General features: G+C 42.6%; 1 protein-coding gene across 1 annotated transcript in view; it reads right to left on the reverse strand.

Moving 5' to 3' along the window:
* The window catches only part of PPP2CB (protein phosphatase 2 catalytic subunit beta), a 564,832-nt gene that overhangs the window by 389,348 nt on the left and 147,818 nt on the right, over positions 1–27,666 (reverse strand). The window lies entirely within an intron of this gene.

The raw sequence follows: 27,666 nt of genomic DNA on the forward strand, positions 1-27,666 counted from the left end.
TTGTGATACCTATGGAGGTGGGTTTGTCTTTTGAGCCTTGGCTAAAATAGGCACTATGGAGGTAGCAAGAGCCTTTGCCAATATCCGAAAGCCCAGGGGTGACAGGTGCAAGCCGTCCCTAGCGAAGCATCGTGGCCTGTCGAGCATGTCATCCCAGGCTGACAGGCATTGGATCCCCTTTGAATGACACCAATACTTAAGCCAATTGTTGAAATTGATCATCTTGTCTTCATATTGTGGCATCATCATTATGGTGCATGCTTCAGCACTGTTGTTGGGGAGGTTAGTCTGTGGACCACAGGACTTGTGGCATCTATTCCCATATGCAGTCACACACTTACACAACACTGTCTTGGTGGTAAGAACAGCTCTCTTTGGACCTCACACTCCAGTGAGATTCATTTCCAGGAGTTTGCTCTTTGTTAAGTTAGACAGCATATCCATGGTACACCAACAAAACCAGGAGAATTATGCTTTAACCTCCTGTGGGGTAGCCATGAAATTACAGCAATAGGTCCTCCGTGTAGGGTTCTTTCTCTCTGTAGTCCTTCTTGAAGTACTGAATGTTGCAATAGCTATTCTGAGGAGAACTTTCATCCTCATGAATGGTTACTTCAGCAAAGACCCCAGTCTTCAGGAACATTCACCAAGTAGATGGCAGTGCCAAGTGCCAAGTACAAGAGTATTAATCATGGATTTCCAGTCTTGAGAAAATATTGGTTGAATCTATTAGTCAGTGGACAAACACTGTCCTGCATGCCCCTTTTTATACCAATCGTGGCTAATGGTTGTCAATATTCAGCCCATTCCATTCTGAGGGATGAACATTAGTTTTAAAGTACAAATAATGGCTACTGGTTTTGTTTAGTAGGAGTTTTGTTAGAAGAAAATTGTGTTTGCAAGCCAGAAGGAACCCTCCATTAGGTGATGCATCCTATGGAAGCAAAAAGGGATACAAACAAGGTACACAGCTAAACTGAAAAAGTGGATGTACAGAAAGTGACTGTGTATCGGGAAAGACAGTTAAGATGAAGTACATACAGAGTTAGCCTTAAATCTATTTTTTCTGAGGGGATGCAAGATCCTTGTGCATTATGTGGCTCTGTAGCTGTCAGGTAGTACAGCCAATATATTTTCTGACCAATGCTGTTAAAGCAACCATTCTATAGCTAATGGCATGAATATTAACTGGCACCATTAACTCTGCTTCAACATTTTGAAAGTTTGTCTTTAAGAATATAAAAAAAATACTATTTCAGTACACATCTGCTTCACTGTTACAAAGAGATAGAACACATTTAGGACTGTGGTTTTTCAACTGAATTGTATAGGTTACAGGTCACATTAAAGGTGAGAAAAGTTTTGAAATGATTTGTGAACTCATTTTTTAAATCACAAAAACCTGGCATTTTAAAAGGGGTGTGTACACTTTTATACCCACTGTATATTAGCAATAATCTGAGTGTGGGTATTAAGACTTACCCACAGATGGCTTTGTTTAATCACTTTGGCTTCTCTCATGATCAAACCATACCAAACGTGGGTAAATCCTGAAATACCCACACCCAGGTATGGATTATTGCTTAAATATATGCTTATGCAAGCAATAATGCCCAACAGGGTGTGAATGTGTAATTAATGCCTGTCCAGGGGTGGCATGAGGCCTCTACAACCTTGGGTGGTAGTTAATTACACATTAACACACACCCTGGGGGGCATTATTGCACTTGAAGAATGGGCTTTCTGTAAAATTGTTGTGTTTTACTTATTTTTTTTTATTTAAGTACTTTTTTACATTTTTGATGTAAAATAGTTCCTCCACCTATTGTTTTAAACTTGCTGGACTATAGGTTAATGGCATTGGAGGAAGCACTTTGCATCCAAAATATAACGTTTAAAAAATGTCCTGGTCACACTCAAAGTAAATTAGCTCTTCTTGCAAAATTAACCTCAGTTATGTTAAATTAGTTTTAATACTAAACTAACAGGATTTACGCAAAGTAGCCATCTCTAAACATGAATCTCAAACAATATTTATTAATCCTGTTAATCCATCACACCATTGAGGAAAAAGCATTATATGGAAGTGAAACTGAATTTCTTTTGAAAATATATGCCACAAAGAGTTTTAAATATTTGAGCCCCCCTTTAACACTGTTAACGCCTTTGCTACAACTCTCTGAATACACCCAAAAATCATTTCTCTCAAACACAAACGGATTTGTTCTTATTAAGGAATTGTGCAACACAACAAATTCACAGCCTAGGACTAGGACTACATTCTTAACTTCAGTAACACGAGCTTCTAAAGTCTCTGTAGAACCCTGTGCCCTTATAAAGAAAAAATGTGTAAAAAAAAAAAAAAACTTTTAACCTTCATTTTTTTTTTTGTTCTTTTACCTTCTTAAAAGTGATGACTGCATTTCAGGCACATGGCCAGCCTTAGGCATAGGCGAACTAGGCGACCTCCTAGGGTGCCGTGCAGGCCGGCCTCAAAAGGGCACAATTCACGGACCGGAGTTCTGTTGTGACGACCCCTAACCGGGAAAAGCCAGACAGACAGCATTTCTTTTTTTTTTTTTTTTTTTTTTTTTTTTTAATTTCACCGCTGCCGCCCTAAAGACTACAATTCCGCCCTCCCCGGCATCAAAAGGGCGCAATTTACAGAGCGGAGTTCTGCTGTGACGATTCCTAACCGGGAAAGCCGAACAACAACAACAAAAAGATTTTTTTTTTCTTTCACCGCCGAGGGGCTATGTAAGTATCTAGATAACCTTCCCGTACAACGCATGCTTAACAAGAAATCTTGACCGCTGCAGGATTCGTTATATGGATGTTTTCGTTCCTACGTTGGGTATCAGACTTCCCTTTGTGCGGGGAAATAGCATTGTCTAACAGTTACTCCTTAAAACCGTCATTCACCTATAAAGCAACCCGTGCGTTCTCTTCATTTTTTCACCGACAGAAGTAAACAGTCGGCATAGCTGTTGTACCTTCCATCCCCAAAATGTTCAGCTATATTTTTCACAGCGTTGGGCTAATGGACAAAAAGCACTAACAACTTCAAGTATTTTTTCTCACCATTCCTGGTTAAAAAAAAAAAAAAAAAAAAATCTGACATTCTCTTCAAAATTGTTAATACACGTTCTGTTTTGGTTTTAAGTTAAATTGCATATGTGCCAGAAACTGCTGGGGGTGAGGGGCAAACGCAACATGGGTATTTCAAGATGTAAAGAAAGGGAACCTGATATTTTGTATCAAAATATAATTTCTGAACAAAAGAAGTATGAAACTGAAATGTCTACTATTATTGGCTTGTCTAAAATCCTTAGTGATTTAAGAGACAATCAATTTGTTGTGCACTACAGGACAAAATATGAGACAAAGTGAGGGTCAAGGGACATTCTACAAAATCAGGGAAGTTAATGGGTATGTCTGCATAACTGCACTCACACACATATGTGCACATAAAAACACATACATATACACACAAGAGTCTGAAATCATCATCTCTGGTATACGCCATTTATAGTTTGACTGCAAAGGTATGGTGGAAACATTTAAAGTAGTTGTTTATTTTTTAAAAAAAAGTTCCTTATCATACTCAGCCCCTCCCCTGGAACAAACCCTATCTGATAGGCACACTATGTGACTGAACAACTCACAGAAAAAAATGCCTGGTATGTAGACTATCAAAAACATATCTTCCATCTGCCTCCATCAAGAAAAATAACTTTTTGACTGACTGTATTCATTTTTTGTTAAGTATTATTAACTGAAATAGGTTATGTCTATTGTAATTTATTTCAGTTTGTTTTACACACGCATAGCAGTTAGAGGTATGCAGCAAGAGCTGTTAGGGTTGGCCCTATTTTTTGCTGTCAAGGTAAAGAATATAATTCTAAATCTTGTATACAATGTACTTCATTCAATTAAATGGCTTGATACAAGACAACAAAACTTTGCAATGTGCTTCATTTAAACATAAAACAAAACACTGATCATTTTATCAGTCTGTTCTGGGACAGGCAATGTGTTTCAGTGTTGCAACTCTCTTGTACACTGATGGCGTTCAAGAAAGCCCACACACTCTTTAGGTGATGCCTCAAGTTTGCTTTCTCTTATTAACCTCATTACTTCAAGGAAAATTGCAGAGATAAGAGGCAGTTTTAAATTTCGTGGTCTTTGCTGTAATAGAAGTAAAACACTACTCAAAAATATTTGCAAGCATAGATGCATTTTGACAAACTAGAACCACCTTTGAAAAAATAATTTTTTCCCAGGGCACTGGTAGACAGTTGTCTGGGTTGGCTATTGGGAGTCCCTGTGTATGTGGCTTTACAGACTGCCTATGTTCTCTTCAGGGCCGGTGTTAGTATTTTGGGACCCCCCAGCAAGTAACAAGTTCGGGAGCCCTCTGTACAAGTCCAGTCTAAGTATTGCCCACCCTAACATTTCAGTTCATGCCGCAGAGTTTTTGGGATAGTACACAGATTAAACTGTAGCTATAATGCTCTTACAGTTTGACAGGCCTGAGTACTACACTATGTTAGCCCATTTCACAGAAAGGCATTGACAGTGACTGACATTTAGTTACAATGGTGATATATTGCAACAATCCTACGTACAGGGCTGGTCTCAGTTGAAATCTGCCCTAGGCAAAGGGTTCCATGCCCCCCGGCTAACTATTTCGTGTCCCATGCACACAATCTTCAGTGCTCCCCCATTTTCCCTCAGTTATCACACTCCTGTGAATTACCACATAGGTAGCAGTACACTAAACACCGAAAGTGTGATAAGAGACTTAGGGACACAGGTGGACAGTTGTCTCACCTTCGATAACCACATCACCACAACAGTCTAGGTGGCACACCTCATCACTAAGGGCTTTTCATCCAGAAAAAAGGAGGTCATTGTCCCACTGTACTCATCCCTCATTGGACCCATTATAGAATACAATGCCCCATTTGGTATGAACCTCTCAAGACATCTGCAACAACTGGAAAGGCCGCAGAAATACCTCACTAAAAGAATCACAGGCCTAAAGCAGATGCCCTATGCTGACCATCTAAACAAACTCCAGCTATACTATGTTGCATATCGTCTACTCAGAGGCGATCTCTGCTTAACATAGAAGGCCATGTCAAACCCAGAGCTGTTGGGCATGCTACACTTAAAGAAATCCCAATCCCTCAGAGCCACCCAGTCCAGGGATCTAAACCTTGTCATCACAATGAACAAAACATGCTGGAGGGATAGGTTCCTGACCCAGAGACTCCCCAGACTCTGGAATAGACCGCCCATACATGTGAAGCAGAGAATCTCTTTGGCTCTCTTCAAAAGGAACCTTGACAATTGGATGGGAGATAGGAAATAGACAGGGGTCCAGGGAAGTAAATATTGTGGGAAGAAATAGCCAGGGAATTGTTATGGCTAGACTTGTATAGACCCTAGGGCCGATATCCTAGTACCAACCTATGAACCAATTCTGGGCTTCTGCACCATGTACATTGCAGTCTTTTATCTTCCTTTTCTCACATTTTGCCTTACTCTTCTGATTTTTCAAAAAGCTATGGCTTTCTGTATGCTCTGAAGTGCAGTTTTTTTTTACAAACTTTTCATCCAATGATGGCTTGAACAAAGATTATGATTAAGGAAAGAAATTCAGTGTTGCTGTTTAACTTTTCCATTATGTACTCTGACTGATGGATCGGTTGGGAAAACAGCTTCAATCTCTTCTGATCTCCAAGCTCAATCTGAGGAAGGAGGGGAGGAAGGTAGATGTAAAAAGGTGATGGTGAAACATGGCAGATAGTTATGGTGGTACATGTAAAAAAGATGTTATACTCTTATCTAACTGTTCTACATTCGTCCCTGACAGTGACAGAACCCTATTTCCACTGGGTGGCTCACTGGAAACTTTCCTGACCAAACCGTGGAGACAAATGATACCACCCCTTTTTAGTGGTTTCAATTTTACAGTGGGAAATGCGAAAGTGTCACTGGTACATTCAGTAGTAGCGGCACAAAAATGAAATGCAATAAAGCAGGAATGAAATGGGTAGCCACTAGCCATGTAGTAAGTGAGACAGATGTTGTGTTGTAAGTTGCTTATTTGAAGAGAATGTTATGCTGAGTAATCCAATTTCCAAAATCCATTATGGCTTAGTATGGTTTTACAGTTTATTATCTGAAAATCTGACAAACAATCTGTCTGTTTTCACAATTTGTGTGGTGGGTCTAGTAGAGTAGCGCAAATGCCTGTGAACATCCAATTAGAATGGACTCTGTTCTGTAGGAGATTGGACGGTCTGTGGGGACCGGTAGATGATTTCTTTTCTCTCGGCTGCAATCTCCCGCTGACTGGAGTGGTGGGTCTGGACTTTTTTTCCTGGGCCCGGTGACGGTGTGTGTTGGAAGGGAATGGTGTAGGGTGTGGCGTGTCCAGGATAAGCTTATCTGTGTCTGCGGTAAGAAACACAGCTGACTATAGGCTTTTGGGCGGCAAACCCGACTGGCTCCGGGCCCCACAGCCAGGCAATCCCTCATGGAGGAGGTGAGGCGAAAGGAGGAGCGAAAGAACTACATGCGTCTCCAGTGCTGGGGCCCTGGCCTCGCCTCTGGACTGCGTCTCTGAATCTCCAGAAAATTTCTGCCTCTGGCCTCTGCTCTGGGAGGAATCTTCCTGATGAGGAAGAATTTCACCATAGCGAACCACATCTTCCCTCCTCTTTTAGCCTTGGGATAAGCGATAAAGTCTTCCTCTTTGCTCAATGAGTGTCTTTGGGTCCAAACAAAGAGGACCCATCAAGGGGGGCGTCGTAGGAAAGACTGAAGGGCCTCATGACCATGACTAAAATATGAGACCAACAGACGTGAGCGTGGGGAGCCACACCTGTTGCCTGCGTCGCTTGACGCCCTTGATGAGATGAACATCATGGACGAGTTAGAGAGTGAGGAAATCGCGGTGAGAAGCAACTAACAAGAGCTGGCTGGACTACTCAGCTGGTTCAGGGTGAGGGAAGCTCATGACAGATCCCTCTGCAGTGGTCTGAAATGTGCGCCCAAATAGGGGACACTCAGAGGTAAAGAGGCGCTGAAGTCAGTCGTCGGCTCCCGTGCCATCCATGCTCCCTTATTAGACTCAGGAGGATGGGGACGACGTTGAGCCCCCTGCCACGTCCTGCTGGGTAGCAGATGCGCGGTATAGCTAAAAGTTTTTTGTTATAGAATTAGAAAGCACAAAACAGAAAGCGAAAAAAAAACACTACTACAGCAGCCAGCGAGACACGTGCCTTGCTAGTTAGCGGCAAGCGAGATCTCTGGGGACTGGTTGGTGCATCCTGGGATATAGTAAGCTCAGCCAATAAGAGACTTTTCCTTGCATCCTTTCAACATACCTTACCTGTAGGAAATAAGTGAATTAAGCTGGGGGGGGTGTCTTGGGGATGGCATGACTCCAGAAGCCATATGGTTATAGTGATGCTCTGAGGTGCATTTTTTGAACATTTTCCCAACCTTTTGATCCAGGGGTAGCCTGAACAAAAATAATGAGTAAGAAAATAATTTCAGTCCTTTTTTTTTTTCTTACAAGGAAGACACAAGTTCTGCCCAAGGCTTAATGCTCAAAGCTGGCAAAATAGTGTCTCACAATAAACTAACAAGGCAAATATTTGAGAGAATACATAAATCCCATCCTGGAATAATGCTCGCCTCCACAGCCCCCCAGCCCCCCTGCTGCCCCCCCCAAAAAAAGATGATAGTCACTGTCCATGTATCCCTATGGTTCTAGATGGGGATGAAATCAGAGGTTCAAATAGCCATGGTCATGTATCTCAAGTGACTGTTTAAGAAACTTTGCTCAACAACCCAGTGGCATTATGTAAAAAAGTTTAATTGAACAAGTTGTTTGCATGCAAAGTGGTTAATTGATATTGACACAGAACATTATCAGCTGAAACAAGAGGAATGTAAACCTGCGTAGTTTATTAAAAGATGATATTAGCTGCGTGTACTCATTAAAAGATAATATCAGTGTATTATGAATCAAATGACAGAAATCTATAAAAGAAACTAAGACTCTGCAACATGTTCACAAATAATATGTAGTAAATACAAACAAAGGAAATATTTGTAAGTAACATTTGTATTCATTTTCATATTTGAATAGTGGTATAAATACCACCTTCAGTCTCTCCTGCCAAGAGCAGGTCACATGGTGATGGCCTTTGTTAACCTATGTGACTATGAGTATGCAAAACATTATCTTTAATAGTGTAATTTTTAAGAAAGGAGGTTTGCTGGAAAGGTATGCAGCGAGATTCTGTTGTGTGAATTTTTCTTTTGAAGTGCTGGGGAAAGTGTACATCTTGGTGGATAATATGAAAATCTGCAACATAACTGATTAGCAGTATGAAGTGGTATGAATAAGGAGATTTGCAAAGTCTGAAGAATGGCCAGAATACAGAGAAATGTGGAATATATGTTTGTGAACAAAACCCAGGAAAAGGTACTAAAATAGAAATATCAGATATGTAAGCAAAAACCCATGATTGGGTGTGGGTATCACAGGATTAACCCACAGATGGCATTATTTCAGAAAGAAATCGTTTACCTTTCTTAAATAATGTCTTTGTATAATGGCGGTGTAGTGTTCCTTTGCCTTCTTCAATGCTTGCTGATGTACTGTGGATGCATATGGAACTTACATTCCACGCATGCATAGTACAATTATTTATTTATTTTTATTTATTTATTTTACATTTGTTAACCAGGTTAGTCTGGCTGAGCTTTTGACTCATTTTCAGCAGAGACATGGGGAGAAAAGCTCCTCAGGACTAGAAAACAATTTATTACATTTTAGTAACATAGTAGTAACAATCACTTATAGAATCTTCCAAGCAGAGACCTGGAGAGAAAAAAAGCTCCTCAGGCAATTAAATTATACAGAGTAGTAAAATTGGCAGACAAGTATGCGAGTTGTTACAAACAAGGTTTTAAACAATTAGCAGAAGAAAATGTGACTAGTTACAATATTATTTAAGCTGCTTAGAGCAAAATGAGTTAATAGTTAGGCAGATGCTTATTTAAAGTGGGTAGGATCTAGTTGTATAGGAGTTTGGAAACAAGAAAGGAAAGTAAGAATGGCTAGTAGGAGATGGAGACTAGACAGGTAGGTTGTTTTGAGACTGTAAGAATTAAGAGTGGTTGGAGACAGAGGAAGGGAAGAGGTAGAAGAGGCAGGGGAATAGTGTTAGAGATACATTAAGAGCGAGGTGGTGAAAGGATGGTGGCTTCAGGGTGGTTGGCTACAGTGGCAAGACCACTTTGTTTGTAGGCATTTCCTTGTGGCTAATTTGAAACTTTTGCTATGCTGGAGGGATTTTATTTCCAAGGGGAGTTGGTTGCAGGATGTAGCTAGATTACAGTTAGAGAAGGCAGTCTATTTTGGGTTTGTAGATGAACTACATTACAGGTATCTTTTTTCACCTATGCATTTAAATAATGTAAAGAAATTACTGGAGTGGCTTTCTTGGGGAATGTGGGTGTGGCTCAAATAGGGGTGTTTCATGGGTGTGGGTGGGGCTTAAGGGGCGCCGGAGCACTACTTCGCCTAAGGTGCCATTTCAGCTAAGGCCGGCCCTGTTCAGGCTTCTTCCAAAATGGCATGCAAAAACATTTTGCAATGTACACATACAGACTTCTCGGTCATTCAGTCTGCAGCAAGGAACAAACAGGATAAGCAAATGTAAAGTTTCTGGGTATCTGCTAAACTTTCCTGCAGTGGCACACCTCATGAGGACTACAGATGAACCAGTTTTTCTAACTGCAAATTATAATTTACACTTCTAACCAAAGAAACTCTCAAAAACAAATCTACTTCTTCACTTATTTCACTCCCACTATACAGCCACTGCTTTTGATATGGACAAGTCTATATCTCTTAAAAGTCTGTCCCTTGTTTCAAAATGTATTACCACAAACTGTTCTCCCTCATATTAAGGAATTGTGCAACATACCAAAATCACAGCCTATGACTCAGTTCTTTAGCTCAGTAACGCACGCTTCTAAAATCTCTGTAGAACCATGCGAGTTTCTCTTTTTTTTTGCATTTTACACTAGCTAAACAGCAAATGCGCTACATAGCGAGCGTAAAATAATGGCGACTGTTAGGTTTTTCGTTCCAAGCTCTGCAGCAGCTTGATAAGCTGCCATGAAGCAAGGACTTGTTTTTCAGTACACATTACACATTGTTCTCCAATCAGGATAAGTTCTACGGATTGCTCATTCTCCAATAATAGTTACTTCAAAATCATATTTAAATTTTAAGAAAACGTGGTTAGCCCGAATAATGGAGAGCAAACAGCAGGCATAATCACAACCCTTTGTTATGATTAAAGTACTCCCTCTCCCAAGCACATTGCTGTAATGGCCAAAATTTTTAAGAAAGTCCACATTTTTGCCTCATGCTTTTGGCCTGTTCCTCGTAAGTTGTACGTTTTCTGTCAAATCTGGTAAATCATCAAGGACTGAAGTTACTAAATAAGAGAGTTTTGGATTTCACATCCTTCTGAAAATGCATACAGATATAAAATCTATTATTCTACCAACTTTCTAAGTTTGCACGATAAATACTTAAAATCTGTCCTTGATTTTGGGTCCCCCCCTTCCCCCCCCAAAAAAAATAAATAAAAATTTTTTTTGGTTTTGTCCAGAACTCTTGCTCTCAGAAACCGAAACTGAAACGTATCCCATTAAGCTTAAATCAGCTGAGGAATGCTTTCCTCAACAATCCAGCAACAACACACTATAGCAAAGATGCAAGCTGAAGTCGACTGCACAAATTAAGCCTGATTTGCCTATCTTCCTATCTTTAACATTAAGAAAAAGCAACTTGTACTAAAAAAAAAAAAAAAAAATTGCTAAATTTACTGATGCCAACCACGACTTTTTTAAAAGGTTAAGCAAAAAGTACAGTTCTGTACCTACCATAAATGTAGATGTTTGAGTGTTCACACTGCTAAAGTCATCACACTTGGGTTATCCTGCCATCAGGCGGTCCCCGCAGTCGGCCCGAGTTCCAAAGTCTTGGTCCGGCGTCGGTTGCTGTCGCTTCTTCCCTGACGTCAGACCACCAGGGGTAAACAAGATGCATCAGACGCCATTTTCTTCAGTTTTTCTTACCCCAGATGTCAGGTGCCCCCAATAGGTAGGCAATACATATTGCTATATAAAAATATACATATAAAAATAAAACAATACCTTCAGTCACAAGCAAATACACCACAGAGGTTGTATAGGATAGAAAGGTATAGATAAGTCCAGCTAGTTCAGAGGGGATGGAGGAAGGGTAACCTGGACTGCAGCAGTGTGGACACTCGAACATCTACATTTATAGTAGGTACAAAACTGTACTATGTTTATCGTGTTACACTGCTGCAGTCATCACACTTGGGTTGAATCCCAAAGCTAAGAATGGGTGGTGGAACTAACCAGGGTTTGGAGAGGCTAGTAGGCCCTGCAGAACTGCAGTGACAAAGCCAGCTCTGGTTTTAGAGTATAGAGGTAAGTGATAGTGCTTGGTGAAGGTGTGCACTGAACTCAAAGTTGTAGCCTCCAAAATATCCTTGGTTGGTACTCCTCTGAGGAAGGCTGTTGATGTTGCTGTAGCCCTGGTGGAATGGGGCCTGATGTTAAAAGGCACATATTTCCCATGGTGTGTGTAACAGAAACAGATGCAATGTCCTATCCATTTTGAAATGGTCTGTTTTGAGATGGCTTTTCCTTGAGATCCTGCAGCATAGGATACAAAGAGCTGGTCAGATTTTCTGAAAGCCTTAGTTTTATCCAAGCAGTAACGCAATTGCCTGTGAATGTCCAAAGAGTGCAGGAGCCTTTCTCCTTTTTTCTGGGGGTTTGGATAAAAGGTGGGCAAATGAATGGTTTGGTTTAGGGCCATACTGGATACCACCTTTGGCATAAAGGAAGGGTCAGTTCGTAAAGAGAGACTCTGCCTTGATGAAAAATTATGAAAGGCTCCACTGCCATTAGGGCCTGTAGTTCTGAGACTCTTTGTGCTGAAGTTATTGCTAGCAGCAGGGCAGTTTTCCATGATAGGAACTGTAGATCAGCTGTGAAAGCTGGTTCAAAGGGCGGACGTGTAAGCTTTTCAAAAACAAAGTTGACATCCCAAGTTGGTGCTGGTGCTCTCCGGGGCGGTCTTATGTTCTTAGCCCCTCTGAGGAATTGTCTTAGTAATGGATGTGAAAATATAGGAGGATCTGTGTTGTATTGAGCTGAAATAGCTGAGGCGTGGATCTTAATAGAAGAGAAGGAAAGTCCGTTGTGCAACATCTCAGTTAAATATTGAAGAACCTGAGGAATATTTGGGACAAGGGGATTTTGGCCTTTGAATCTTTTCCATTTGTCTGAATAAACTTTCCTGGTGCTGGGCCTCCAGAATGACGTCCATCACAGCTTTAGAGAGAAGTGTTGACTGGTTGTTTAGGCAATTTGCCATGCAGCCAAATTCAAAGTCTTGAGCTGGCTGTGTAGAATCGGATTGTTTTGATGAGTGAGCAGGTGAGGAATTGTAGGTAAAATCCATGGTGGGCCTTGAGCCATGTTCCTTAGTATTGGACACCAGTGTTGCCGTGGCCAGTCTGGAACAATGAGTATCATTTGTGGCCTCTCTAATCTGGCTTTCAGCAGTACCTTTACCAGAAGAGGTAGTGGAGGAAAGGCATACACGGTCAAGGTTTTCCAACTGAATGAGAGGGCGTCCACTTTCCAAGCTAGTGTGTGGTATGTCCTTGTGCAGAATTTCTGTAGTTGGTAGTTTTGGGGGGAAGCAAACAGATCTATGTCTGGGCTCCCCCATTTTTGAGTTATCATTGCGAATACTTGAGGATCTAGTTTCCACTTGTGAGGATCTGTGATGTTTCTGCTTAGTCTGCCAGTGTGTTTTTCTTTCCTGGCAGGAATTGTGCTTGTAGTTGAACTTGGTAGGTCAGTGCTGTGTTCCACAAGGTCACTGCTTGTCTGCATAGGGGGTAGGAGTGTGTGCCCCCTTGCTTGTTTATGTACCACATCACTGTGGTGTTGTCCATCTTTATTAGGAGTTGTCCTGGATGTAGGAGGTCCTTGAAAGCTGTTAGGGCATTTTGTACAGCTAGCATCTCTTTTCGATTGATATGTAGATGCCTTTGGTTTGCAGACCATTTGCCCTGAATACACTGTCTTGCCATGTGTGCTCCCAAAGCATAATCCGATGTATCTGTTATAGTTTGCCTGGCTGTGGGTAAGGTAAAAGGCTGACCCTTGTTGAGGTGACATGCCTGAGCCCACCACAGAAACTCCTGTTGAAAGCAGGGAATGAGTGGAATTATTGTTTCCAAGCTGTGGCTGTGTTGGGTCCATACGCTTTTCAGATACCATTGTAATTTCCTCATATGCAGTTTTGCAAATGGTATTAGTAGTATGCAAGATGCCATGAATCCCAAGGCCTGCAGAATTTTTCTTGCAGGGAGTTGGGTCTTTGTTGCCATCATTTTGAAGTATTGAGTCAGTTGTCCTTGCTTGTCTGGCATGAGATAAGCCATCTGGGCCGTTGTATTTAAGCTGGCACCCAAGAATATTATGTCTTGTGAGGGCAATAGTTTTGACTTCTTTTCGTTTACTGTGTACCCTAGGCAACTTAGTAGGTTTTTGACAAACGCCAGATGCTGTAATAGAATGTCCTTGCTTTCTGCTTGAATAAGGCAGTCATCCAGGTATGGATATATTTGAATCCCTCTTTGTCTGCAGTCTGCAATTACTGGTGCCAGACATTTTGTGAAGACCCTGGGCACAGTAGATAAGCCAAAGGGCAGTGCAGAGAATTGGTAATGGGTTGAACCTGCAATAAATCGGAGGTATAGTCTGCAATTTTGTCTGATAGGGACATGTAGGTATGCCTCGTTGAGGTCCAACGTTACTAGCCAAGCCTTCTTGCCCAGCATGGGAAGAAGTTGCTGCAGTGTTAGCATCTTGAATTTGGGTACTTCCACGTATGTATTTAGAATTGAGAGGTCCAGAAAGGGTCTCCAGGCTTTGTCCTTTCGGGGAACTAGAAACAGTCTTGAGTAAAATCCTTGTCCTTGCTCCTGTGTAGGAACCTGTTGAATGGCTCTCATGTCCATGACAGCTGAAATCTGCTTTTGAGCCTCTGCCCATTGATTTGGTGGCAGGTTTGGCATTCCTTTTATCCTTGGCAAAGTGTGAAAGTGGAATCTGTATCCTTGAGATACAATATTTAGGACCCATTTGTCTTTTGTGATGATGTGCCAATTGTCTGCAAAAAGTGCTAGTTTCCCCCCCCATGGGAGCTGCCAAGAGGGTTTTGCTTGGTAGTCTGAGGGGTAAGTCATTGTATTTGTCTTCTGGTTGTTTGAGACCTGTCTTCTCCTCCTTTTTGGGTTGTGGCACTCCATTGTCGAGGCTGGTAAGAGCCTTGTGGCTGGCTTCTGCCTCTTGGGCGTCTGCATCTGCCCCTATGTGGTCTGGCAGAAGCTGAAAGGACCAGTTTTTGGTTGGCCAATTTCTGCTGAAACAAGGGGGTTTATATCCTGTAAGAAATCCTTGACCGTCTGCATAGATTTTGCCTTATCCTACATTTAAAACTACTTCTGCTTTTACACCAAATAAAACATCCTGCTGTAAAGGTGCATCCAATAACTTTGCTTTAACATGATCAGGTAAAGTTTGTTCTTTTAACCAAGCATGCCTACGTATGATAGACCCTGTCACTGTTGCTCTATAAGAAGTTTCCAATGAATCAAATCCACATTGCAAAGTATGTTTTCCCACTTGTTCAGCTGAATGCAACAAATCATGCATTTCCTTGTAATATGGCTGGTCTGTATGTGTGAGCATTTTTTGTTTTAGTTAAGACATCAGATATTGTTGATATTTCAGCATGTGAAACTGACAATTTAAGGCCCTCATAGCTGGAGTAGCTGAGGTATATACTTTCTTTCCCCATCTGTTTAGTGCTCTAGAATCCAGAGGGCACAGGAGTTTTAGCAATAGAGGCCTTAACCCCTTTGGGACCCTGGGAAATGGTTTCTGGGTCAGCAACAGGGCTTTTATACAGGAATTTGTGCGAGTCAGGGACTCTGTAGTATCTATCTGGTTTGGCTGGTGCTGGAGGTAGTGAATCTGGGTTAAGGCTAGATTCTGAATAAACATCATCCACAATATCTAATACAGGTGGAATAGCAAGTGGTCTCTGCTGGGGTAGTAAAATGAACTCTCGGAGCCTTTTCTTAGAATCAGAGTAATCCTGGCCTTCCCAGTGGAAATGTTCCCTCATAGTATGTAAGGTTTCCCCAAAAGAATACTCTTCTGGGGGAGATGCAGAAGGGATAGACTCTTCAGCATCAGAATCTTCATAAGGGGGAAAGGAATATTCCTGTTCCTCAGAAGAGTCCGAGGAAATTGAAACCTGGTCAGAGGAAGCGTAGTCCTCCTCCTGCCTTGGCCTTTTATCAGGAGGGGGATGGGAACCCCTGATAAGGGTAATTAAGTCTTCAGCCATCTTAAGCATCTGTTTCTTAGGCATGGGGCCTTGTACTGGAGACTGCCGTACAGTCTTCTTTGTTTTTAAAGGAGTTTTCAGTTTTGCATAGGATTTAATATTGAGTGTAGTCGGTCTGAAGACACCTTCTGCAACTGAAGGCGTTTCAACTGCACCGGAATCTCCTTCAGGTATGGAGTCGGAAGGGCCTAAAGGTAAAGGTTGTGGAGGCCTAGTAATCTCAGCTTGTGAATCAGATGTCGCCTGGGGTTCTAAATCAGCGGTTGTCAGGGGCTGAGTAAGCACCTCACTGAAAACCGGAGAACCGGCGACTGGCCTAGCAGAGGCCTCTGAGTCCGGTTTGGAATTCAGCTGCCTGTCCTTATCTTTGCGTCTTTTATGCATTCCGGTCGCTGGTTGGTCCGACGGCATGGTATAATTAAATTTCCTACCAAAATAATGTCGGGTGAAATCAAACAGATGTTTAATAGTTAGTTTGTTAAACCTAGCACAAAACTGACAACCTGTGACGTCGTGGTCTGGGCCTAGGCACGGAATACAATAAGAATGAAAGTCCTTATGAGGTATTTGCTTCCCAGAAGAAATGCAATTGTTAACTTTTTCTGACATCGGACTGAGGCAAGAAAAGGTTCCCCAACGGGGTACTTAGCTTTATGAAGACTTCGGTCTGAAATTCGATTTGAAAATCTCAGGAGTTGGCCGACCAGCACTTGCTAACTGCTTCTGCTTCGGGCACCACCCGGCAAGAAAGACTGAAGAAACTGGCGTTGGATGCATCTTATATACCCCTGGCGCTCTGACATCAGGGAAGAAGCGACAGCAACTGATGCCAGGCCAAAACTTTGGAACTCGGGCCGACTGCAGGACCGCCTGACGGCAGGATAACCCAAGTGTGATGACTGTAGCGGTGTAACACGATGAACATAGCACCCATCCAGCTGTGAATAGTAATGCAAAGAAATAAAGTCAGAATAGCAACCCTTTTATGATCTTTATAAGCTGTGGTTCAACAGAGCTCATATAAACAATCTGGTCTTGGTTTGGGATACATTATGCAGAAGCCTAGTAAGAGAAATTTTTATTTTAAATTTATATTTTATTTTTTACCACTGTTTTTCATTGTTTGTAGGAAGGAGGAGGATAGCTTGTAGACAAGAACATTTTGTTGTTTCACCTTTAACTTTCATTGTTTGTTATTAGAAAGGGTTAGGTTTTAGATGGGCAAACTCTCGCCATTCCAAGGGGTCCTGTCAGCTACAAATTCACACAGACTGCAGAGAGGACAAACAGAACAGACCAGAGCTTATCTAAAGAATCCTGTCTTGGTTTGTGATTTATTGATCTTTGTTGTCAAAAAGAGGTACAACTACGAGTTATGTTAAGCAGAAGCTACTACGTGCATTTGCGAACGATGTAAAAGAATTTCAGATTTTGAGAGACTTTCACAACTTGTAAGATCAGAGTAACTACTCTACTGTACTTAAGTATTTAGCAAATAAAAACTGCAGCACAGATGACAAATGACTCACCCAAGTAAAAACAACTGGTTAAACAATAAAAGGCTGAGTCAACATGATGTACAAGTGAACAAAACAAAACCACTGTAAAATAAAAATAGAACCCTTTAATATGTGAGCGTTTTTGCAGTGTGTGCACTGCTTCAGACATGGTTAAACTATCCACTCAAACTTAAATAGTGAGTGAAAGAATGCATCCACTCAAAAATTACAACTCATTAAGACATCAGCCAATACATTTGATTACTATGCCGACTACATTTAAAAATACGATGCACCATATCTGAAATACAGCATCACAATGCTACATATATTAAATGTTAAAACCTTTATAAACAAAAAAAAAAAAAAAAGGAAAATTACTTATAAAGATCTTAAAAACAGACACTAAAATACGTATTGTTTTATGACAGGTACTTAAAAGCAAACTTCTTTCATTTATAAAGCTGCCTCATTTTCAAAAGGCTTTAGATAATCTTCTTATTTAAGCCCTTACCCGTCAGATTGTAACCTTACCATCCACTTTACTTCCTGGGCTTCAGTTTTATTCTCTAGGTCACCAGCCCTATTGTTAAATCAATCTTATGTATCCCCATAAACTTAAAACTTATGTGTAGGTCCAAAACTAACATGCTTAGCTAATACATCATCATCAGACTCAGTGGTGTTGTCATAAACATGCTCACGAATACAGTCTCTCAACCTCCTTTTTTGTAGTTTGGCTTACATAAAAACAATGGCAAACTTGGCACACTGCCAGGTATACCAAGTCAACAGTATTACAGTTTGTTGCAATCCCGAAGGTAAACACTTTCCCATTGTCCGGATGTGTAAAACTACCTGCTGTGTCAATATAGCTGCAAAATCTACAATTATTCCAAGGTAATGTACTAGCAAGTGTACTTCCAACATTCATCATCCTATTATCTTCATAGCACAACATATTCCTCAATGACTTCTTATTCCTAAATGAAAATCCAAGTTGATCACCTAACCACCTTCCTAATTTCAGAGTTACTAGTGAGTATAGGCTAATACTTCTTACCTCTATCTGTAAATTGATTAACATTGCTACTGTAATGCAACAGCATGTTTACAACCATCCCTGCTGATTAATGCATCTAGTGACACCTTCACTAGCCCCTACAAAATAGGGTTTGGCTATAGTAGTACGTAGCCTAATAATGCTACTAAAAAGTGCGATCAATCTCACATCTGTTGTAAGCTCTCTCAAGAAATCTACCTTTCAAGGCAGTCAAATCTGCCTCAAACTTGGGGTGATCTCGACTTAAGCTGAACATGCACATGTCCTGCCCCTTTGACAATATTCTTGAAAGCATGCCCTGGGTGCATGCTTTTTCTATGTAGTAAGTTATTTCTCGTGCACCCCTTACAATGAAGCTTGGTAATGAGCTTGGTACTGAAGTATCCACATGACTTTCAGAATATCTTAATATCCAAGAAGTCCACTTCACTTACCACCGTTTCCACTTCAAACCTTAAAAAAGTGGTACTGCTATTAATATACCCCACAAATATATCCAGGTCAGTCCTACTACCATCCCATAACAAAAAAAGGTGGTCAACGAACCTTCTACAGAAAATCACATACCTACCTACCTATCTCCAAACTCAAGATGTTCTCCCACTGAGCCATAACTATATTTGCATAACTGTTCGCCGTGGAGGTATCCATGGCAACCCCTTCAGTTTACAAACACAATTGCTGGTCAAACATAAAAACGTTATTTTCCAACACAATTTCTAACAGGGAACAAATCAAATCAATATTCAAACAGACTTGTGATTTGTGTTCTTATAAATATTCACTCACCATGTCAATACCTACTGTATTCGGTATGATGGTGAACAAAGAACATACATCCATTGCCACCAATAACCAGCCATCCATAGGCCTCTCCATATTCTGCGAAAACATACAACTCCTGCGGAAACGGTTTTGAATCTCTCAAAACGTGTTCATTGTTGTTGAGAATGGGTCTTAAGCATTTATCTATATAAAGCGATAATGACTGTGTGAACCACACACGTCCAGAAACTACTGGACGGAAAGTACAGTTGTGTACACTTACCAAAAATGTAGATGTTAGTGTATTCACTGTTGCAGTCATCACATTTGGGTTATCCCCGCCAAGGTAGCTCTCGGCCGGACTGAATACCAGAGGCTTAGTATTTCTGCTTTGGTTGCTGTCACTTCAGGACTGACGTCAGGTCGTCAGTAGTAATAAGTAAGGCAGCAGATGCCACATCATCAGTTTTTCTTGCTCTAACCTGTCAGGAGCCCACCAAGTAGGAGGCAGGTTCTGGTGGACGAAACCCACTAGTAGAAAGTAAATACCAATATGTCCCTTGTAAGGAAAGGGAAGAAAAAAAGGGGGATGGAGGGAGGGAAACCAGAACTGCAACAGTGAATACACTCCAACATCTACATTTATGGTATGTGTACACAAAGTACAGTTTTGTACCTACCATAAATGTAGATGTCCGATAGATATGCAACTGCAGTCATAACATATGGGTTGTCCTGCCCCAGGCAGCCCTCGGTCGGCCGGATTCCAAAGTCTGGTAGCTGTGGCCCTTGTGGAGTGGGATTTGAAGCCTGTAGGAACAGGTTTGCCATGAAAGGAGTAACAAAACCGTATGCAATGGCCTATCCATTTTGAAATTGTCTGTTTGGAAATTGGCTTCCCTTGAACTCTACAGCATAGGGCACAAAAAGTTGTTCTGATTTCCTGAATTGCTGTGTTCTGTCCAAATAGTAACATAGCTGTCTATGGATGTCCAAGGAATGTAGCAGCCTTTCCCCTCTGTTTTGAGGATTGGGGTAAAAGGTAGGTAAGTGTATGGCCTGATTTAAAGCTACCCTGGATACTACCTTAGGCATAAATGAAGGGTTGGTTCAGGAAACCCTGTCCTGATGGAAGATGAGAAAGGGCTGCACAGCCATGAGGGCTTGTAGTTCCGAAACCCTACGAGCTGAGGTAATGGCCAGAAGGAAGGCTGTTTTCCAGGACAAATATTGCAAATCTGTAGAGGCAGCTGGTTCAAAGGGAGGTAATGTCAATTTTTCTAGAATGTAGTTAAGATCCCAGGCTGGTATTGGTTGTTTCCTTGGAGGTCTTATATTCTTAGCTCCTCTGAAGAACTGTCTTAAAAGTGGGTGAGAGAATAAGGGTGGATCAGTGTTGTATTCTGCAGAAATGGCTGAGGCATGAATTTTGATGGAGGAAAATGAAAGTCCACTGTTCAACAGCTCAGCTAGATACTGTAATATCGGAGGCAAATTCAGTTTTCTAGGATCCTGGCCTTTTTTCTCATTCCAAGCGCAAAAACGTTTCCATTTTGCGGAGTAAGCCTTTCTAGTAGGTGGCCTTCTGGCCTCCAAAATGACATCCTGCACCTCTTTGGAGAGTAGGGTCTGTTGTGGTGTTAAGGAATTTTCCATGCAGCCAGATTGAGAGTTTTCAGCTGACTGTGAAGAGTTTTGTAGCTGTGCTGAGTCAGTAGAAGAGGCATTAGAGGTAGGGTCCAGGGAGGAGAATGTGTTAGCCTCCTCAGGAGTGGGTACCAGTCTGGAGCAATCAGTATCATCTTCGGTCTGTCTGCTCTTGCTTTCAAGAGCACCTTGGGCAGAAGAGGCAAAGGTGGGAAAGCGTAAACTGTCCATGTTGCCCAACTGAAAGAAAGGGCATCCACTCTCCAGGTCTTTGGATGAAAGGTCCTTGAACAGAACTTTTTCAAATTGATGGTTCCTGTGGGAGGCGAAGAGATCTATGTCTGGTCTTCCCCACGCTTGGATTATCTTTGTAAACACTTGAGGATGCAACTTCCATTCGTGTGGATCTGTCATATTTCTGCTTAGATTGTCTGCCAGCATGTTTTCCAATCCTGGCAAGTACTGTGCTTGAAGTTCGATTTGCCATTCCAGAGCCAAGTTCCATAGCGACATGGCTAGGCTGCACAGGGGGTATGAATGTGTTCCACCTTGTTTATGTACCACATTACTGTGGTGTTGTCTGTTCTTATCAATAATTGCCCTGGATGCAGGAGGTCCTTGAAAATGGTAATTGCATTTATCACTGCTAGCATTTCTTTTTGATTGATGTGAAGTTGCTTTTCCTTTTGGGACCATTTGCCCTGAATGCACCTGTCTGTCATGCGCGCCCCCCAGGCCTAGTCTGAGGCGTCTGCTGCGATGACTTGATTTGCCTGAGGCTTGCTGAATGGAAGACCTGTGTTTGACATGCTTGAGCCCACCAGAGAAATTCCTTTTGCAGACATGGACTTAGTGGTATTATTGTTTCCAAACTGTGGCTGTGTTGAGACCATATGTTTTTCAGGTACCATTGTAGTTTCCTCATATGCAGCTTTGCACATGGGATTAGTAAGATGCAAGATGCCATGAATTCCAGAGCCTGCAGGATTTTCCTTGCAGTCAGCCTGGTGCAATTTGCTAGTGTTCTGAAGTATTGAATTAGTTGCCCCTGCTTCTCTGGAGTGAGGTAGGCCATCTGGGTGTTTGTGTCCAAATTGGCACCCAGGAAAATTATCTTCCGAGAGGGGTATTAGTCTTGATTTCTTTTTGTTGACCGTGTATCCCAGAGAATTCAATAACATTATTACATAAGCCAGATGTTTCAGAAGAATGTGCTTGCTGTCCGCTTGGATCAGGCAGTCGTCCAAATAGGGATATATTTGTATCCCTTGAAGTCTGCAGTAGGCAATTACTGATGCCAGGCATTTCGTGAATACTCTGGGCGCAGTAGATAAGCCAAAGGGCAATGCAGAGAATTGATAATGGGTTGAACCTGCAAGAAATCTGAGGTACCTTCTGCAATTTTGTCTGATTGGGACATGCAGGTATGCCTCCTTGAGGTCCAATGTTACCAGCAAAGACTCCTTGCCCAGCATGGGAAGAAGTTGCTGTAGAGTGAGCATCTTGAATTTTGGTACGAGTAGAAATGTGTTTAGGATGGATAGATCCAAAACAGGTCTCCAATCTTTTCCCTTCCTTGGCACCAGAAATAGCCTGGAATAAAAACCTTGACCTTGTTCGTATGTAGGTACCTCTTGAATAGCTTTCATGTTTATGAGATCTGTAATTTGCCTTTGTGCCTCTGCCCTTTGATTGTGTGGCAGGTTTGGCATGCCTCTCATTTTTGGAAGGGTGTGAAAATGGAATTTGTAGCCTCTGTTTATAATGTCCAGGATCCATTTGTCCTTTGTGACAATATGCCAATTTTTTGAAAATAATGCCAGCTTTCCTCCTAAGGGGGCTGCCATTTGTGACCTGGTTGGCATGCAAAGGGGAAAGTCATTGGGTTTGCTTTCTGAAAGATTGCGAGTTGTCTTCACCACCTCTGTGTAGGAGCTTGCCATTGTCTGCCTCTATACGATCCTTGGGATTGTCCTCTGCCCCTCGGGCGCCTGTATCTGCCTCTTTGGGGTCAGTCTGTGGCAGGAAAGGACCAGTTTTTGGAAGGCCAATTTCTACTAAAACGTGGGGGTTGTACCTGTAGAAATTCTTTCACAGTTTGCATTGACTTAGCCTTTTCCTCCATTTTCCTTAATACCTCCTCAGCATTAGCACCAAAAAGTACATCCTTTTGAAGAGGGGCGTCTAGTAATTTAGCTATGACATGATCAGGCAAGGCTTGTTCCTTGAGCCAGGCATGCCTACGTATGACTGATCCTGTAACAGCAGCTCTACATGAGGCCTCTAGAGCATCAAAACCACATTGTAAGGTATGCTTACCCACTTGTTCTGCACTATGCATCAAATCCTGCAACTCCTTCAAGTCTGGTTGTTCAGGTTGTGACATTTTACTTTTCAATTGTGATAACAAAAACTGTTGGTATTTTAGCATATGAAACTGACAGTTTAAGGCCCTCATTGATAAGGTAGCCGAGGTATATATCTTTTTCCCCCACCTTTCTAAGGATCTGGAATCTCTCTCGGAAGGCAATGGATTTTTAGCAATGGAGGCCTTAACTCCCTTGGGGCCCTGTGAGATGGTTTCTGGGTCAGCAGCATGGCTTTTGTATAGAAATTGGTGTGAATCAGGGACCCTGTAGTACCTGTCAGGCTTAACAGGAGCTGGAGGTAGAGAGTCCGGGTTAAGGCAGGCCTCCCAGTAATCATCTAGGATGTCCAAGACAGGAGGTATAGCCAGAGGCCTGTGCTGAGGAAGCAAGAGAAATTCCCTGAGCCTTTTCTTGGAATCTGAATAATCCTGGCCTTCCCAGTGGAAGTGTTCCCTTAAGGTATGCAAAGTTCCCCAAATGAGTAATCCTCAGGGGGGGGAGATACAGAAGGGATGGACTCCTCCACATCAGAGTCTTCAAAAGGGGAGTAAGAAAGTTCCTGATCATCAGAGTGCTCTGAAATAATGGAGCCCTATTCAGAGGAGGGGGAATCTTCCTCCATTCTAGGCCTTTTGTCTGGAGGGAGCTGAGAACCTCTGATAAGAGTAATTAAATCCTCAGCCATTTTAATCATCTGTTTCTTAGGCATGGGGCCTGGAGATGGGCCCTGTGTAGCTGGTCTCAGAGTGCATGGTTGCTTTAGACTTTGTGAAAGCCTTGATGGAGAAAGAAGAGGAAGGTCTGAAGACACCTTGAGTGGAGGTGGACCTGTCTACATTCTGAGTTTCAATGCCAAGAGTGGCTTCGGTATCTGTAGTCGGGGTGTGGGCCGAGAAGCCTGCGACCTCGGGCACAGGAGACACTGTCAAAGACAGGTAGTTGGTAGTCAGGGGCTGCGTAGTCGCCTCGCTGAGAACCGGACCACATGTAGTTGGCTTTGGCGTGGTGTCAGTAGAGGCCGCGGACCTCGTGTGTCGGTCCTTGTCTTTATGTTTTTTAGACAAAACCGGAGTCGGAGTATCCGACGACATAGTATAGTTAAATGCTTTCCCAAGATAATGCTGGCAATTCACCGACGCTTAATAGTGCGTTTGTTGAATGTAGCACAAAAGCGACAGACCGAGACGTCATGGTCTGGGCCTAAACAAGGTATACAGAGGGAATGGAAATCCTTATGCAGTATTTGCTTCCCACAAGAAATACAGTTATTAACTTTGTCTGACATCGGTCAGAGGCGAGAAAAGTTTCCCCAACGGGGTACTTAGCTTTTAAGAAAACTTCGGTTTCCAAATTTTCGTAATCTCAGGAGCTGGCCGACCGGCACTTGCGAACTGCTTCTGCTTCTGGCACCGCACAGCAAGAAAGACTGAAGAAAATGGCGTCGGCTGGTTCCTTTATACCCCTGTTGCACTGACGTCAGGGAAGAAGCAACGACAACCGACGCCGGACCTAGACTTTGGAATTCGGCCGACAGAGGACCCGCCTGACAGCAGGAGAACCCATCTGTTATAACTACAGCTGTATGCACGATGAACATCTGGTAGTGCATGTAGCCTGCTCGGGAGCGTAGATATCTTCTGCAAGATTCCCTTAATGGGATGTGCAGGTAGGCTTCCTTTAAATCCAGTGTTGTCAACCAGGCATCTTTGCCTAGCATGGGAAGCAGCTGATGAAGAATTAGCATCTTGAGTCTTGGGATTACTAAAAATGGTTGAATAGCTCTGATGCTTAAGAGAGAGAGAACTTGCTTTTGAGCCTCTGCCCACTGATTTGGGGGTAGGTCTGGCCAGCCGTTTGTGATTGGTAAGGAGTGAAAGTGGAATCTGTATCCTTGGGGAACTATATTTAAAACCCATTTGTCCTGGGTAATGAGCTCCCAATTTTTTTGCAAGGTAGGCATTCTTTCCCCCTAAAGGAACAGTCAGTTGGAGCAGGGCTAGGAAGGTTTAAAGTTAACTCATTGAGACAGTTTACATTAGGGGGGAGTCTTACTACTTCCTGCTTTGGAAGTGAGAGCCCCCCACTGTTTAGGCCAGTGAGTACCTTGGGACTGAAGCCTGGGTGCTCTGCTGGTTCTGGATTTGGATTGAAGGCCTGGAAGAGGCAGGAAAAGACCAATTCTTAGAGGGCCAGTGCCTACTAAATCTGGGAGATTGTACTTGCAGGAAATCTTTAACAGTTTGCATAGATTTAGCTTTTTCCTCCATCTTTTTAAGTACTACTTCTGCTTTGTTGCCAAACAGGCAGTCTTTGTTTAAGGGGGCATCCTGCTTTAACATGATCTGGCAGAGATTGCTCCTTACGCCAAGCATGCCTTCCAAGTACAGACCCAGTGACAGCAGCCCTGCAAGATGCCTCTAATGAATCAAAACCACATTGCAAAATGCGTTTTCCAACTTGTTCAGCAGAATGCATTAAATTCTGTAATTCTTTACTTTCAGAACAGTCAGGAATTAACATAATTTTCTGTTTAAGCAATCCAATAATATGCTCCTGATATTTTAACATATGAAACTGGCTAAAGTAGCAGAAGTGTATACCTTCTTTCCCCATCTATCCAGTGCCCTGGAATCTCTATCGGAGGGAATAGGATTTTTGGCAGTAGTAGCCTTAATGCCTTTGGGTCCCTGTGAAATGGTGTCAGGATCCACAGTAGGATTTTTAAAGATGAATTTGAGAGAGTCAGGTACCCTGTAATACCAATCAGGTTTTCTGGGAGCAGCAGGTAGAGAGTCAGGGGCCAGGCAAGATTCCGAGAAGGCATCATCTACAATGTCCAGTACAGGAGGTATAGCTAAAGGCCTGTGTTGAGGCTGGAGTAAGAAATCCCTAAGCCTCTTTTTGGAGTCAAGAGTACTCCTGGCTTTCCCAGCGGAAATGCTCCGCAGGAGTATGGAAGGTTTCACCAAAGGAGAAATCCTCTGGAGGGGAAGCAGAGGGAAAGGAGTCCTCTGCATAAGAATCCTCATAAGGAGATAAGGGCAAATCCTGATCAGAGAAAACAGAAATTTCAGAATCCTGATCAGAAGAATCAGAAGGAAAATCAGTCCTAGGTCTCTTGGGGGGGAAAGGGTGGCTTCCCCTAATTAGAGTAATAAGGTCATCAAGCCATTATTTTTTTTTGGGACAGCGGTCTGACCAGGCGGTCTGGGCATCGTTTTTTTAGGCACAGAGTTTTAGGCCTAGAAGAAGAAGATGGCGTTGGTTTAATATGCAAGTCTGTAGGCCTGAATACACCCTCAGAAGCCAGTGCCTGCACAGCGGCTCCAGACCCATCCAAGGTAGACATCTGCAGGTTCCACAGTAGAAGCATCTCGCAGCATTCTGGACTCCGAATGGGTTTCAGTAGAGGCCTGCGAATCTGAAGTAGCAAGTAATAGGGACTGCTAAAGCGCCTCACTGAGTACCGTCGAACTGGCGACTAGCTTAGAAGAATCATAGTCAGCTTTGGACCCAAGCGGTCTGTCTTTATCTTTGCGTTTTTTTTTCGGAATATCGGTAGACAGGTGGCTTCCCGAAGCCATTTCTGGATAACTGAACAGAGTACCAAAATATTTAGAAGCGTAAAAGAACAGACGACAAATAGTTTGTTGATCAAATAGGGCACAAAACAGACAGCTAGGTACGTCGTGGTCTGAGCCTAGGCAAGGAAGGCAGTATGAATGGAAACCTTTAGGAGGTATTTGCTTTCCACAAGCAATACAATTATTAACTTTTACTGACATCGGTTGAGAGCAAGAAAAAAAAAGTTTCCCTAATGGGGCACTTGGCTTAGTTGAAGACTTCGGTTCTGAAACTCGAAAATGAAAATTTCAGGAGTTGGCCGACTGGCACTTGCGAACTGCTTCTGCTTCGGGCACCGCATGGCAAGAAAGACTGATAAAATGGCATTGGCTGCATGCTTTATAGCCCCGACTAGCTGACGTCATGGAAGATGAGACAGCAACCGACATAGGACCCAAGACTTGATAATCAGGCCGACTGAGGGCTACTGCAAGCAGATAACTCAAATGTAATGACTGCAACAGTGAAACATGAAGAACATCTGTTTGATCAAGGGGTGTGAGAAAAGGGGCTGCTCAGTGAGAAAATGAGCAGAGAAAGCAGAGGCATGAATTTTAATAGGAGGAGAAAGAGAGAACACTGTGTAGTAGGTCAGCTAAGTAATCCAGGATGAGAGGGAGGGCTTTCTAGTGCTAGGGCATCTGGCCTCACGTACAACATCTAGAACCTGTTTACTGAGGTTGGAAGATTGACCGGGGGTTAAGAAATAAGCCAAGCTGCTAAGCTGAGTGTCTGCAATTGGGGATGCATGAATTCCCCTTCCCTCTGGGTCAGGAGGTTTGGAATCTGAGGAAGATGCCATGGTGGCAGTGGGGACAGGCTGCACCGCAAGGGGTACCAGTGCTGGTGAAGAGAGTCTGGAACTATAAGACTTGTCCTTGGTTTTTCCTCCTTTATTTTGAGCAGTACCCTGGGGATGAGAGGTAGTGGAGGAAAGGCATAAACAGATTGACCCAGGGGAAGGACATGGCATCCACTTCCCAAGCCATGCAGTGATGCTACCTGGTGTAGAATTTTCTGAGCTGATGGTTAGTGTGGGAGGCAAAGCAGTCGACCTTTGGGGTTCCCCATTTCTGAGTTACTAGGGTGAATGTTCTTCTGTTGAGCTGCCACTCGTGTGGG

The sequence above is a fragment of the Protopterus annectens genome, chromosome 17.part0 (assembly GCF_019279795.1).
Source record: "Protopterus annectens isolate FY-2018-M chromosome 17.part0, PAN1.0, whole genome shotgun sequence".
Classification (NCBI taxonomy): Eukaryota; Metazoa; Chordata; order Ceratodontiformes; family Protopteridae; genus Protopterus; species Protopterus annectens.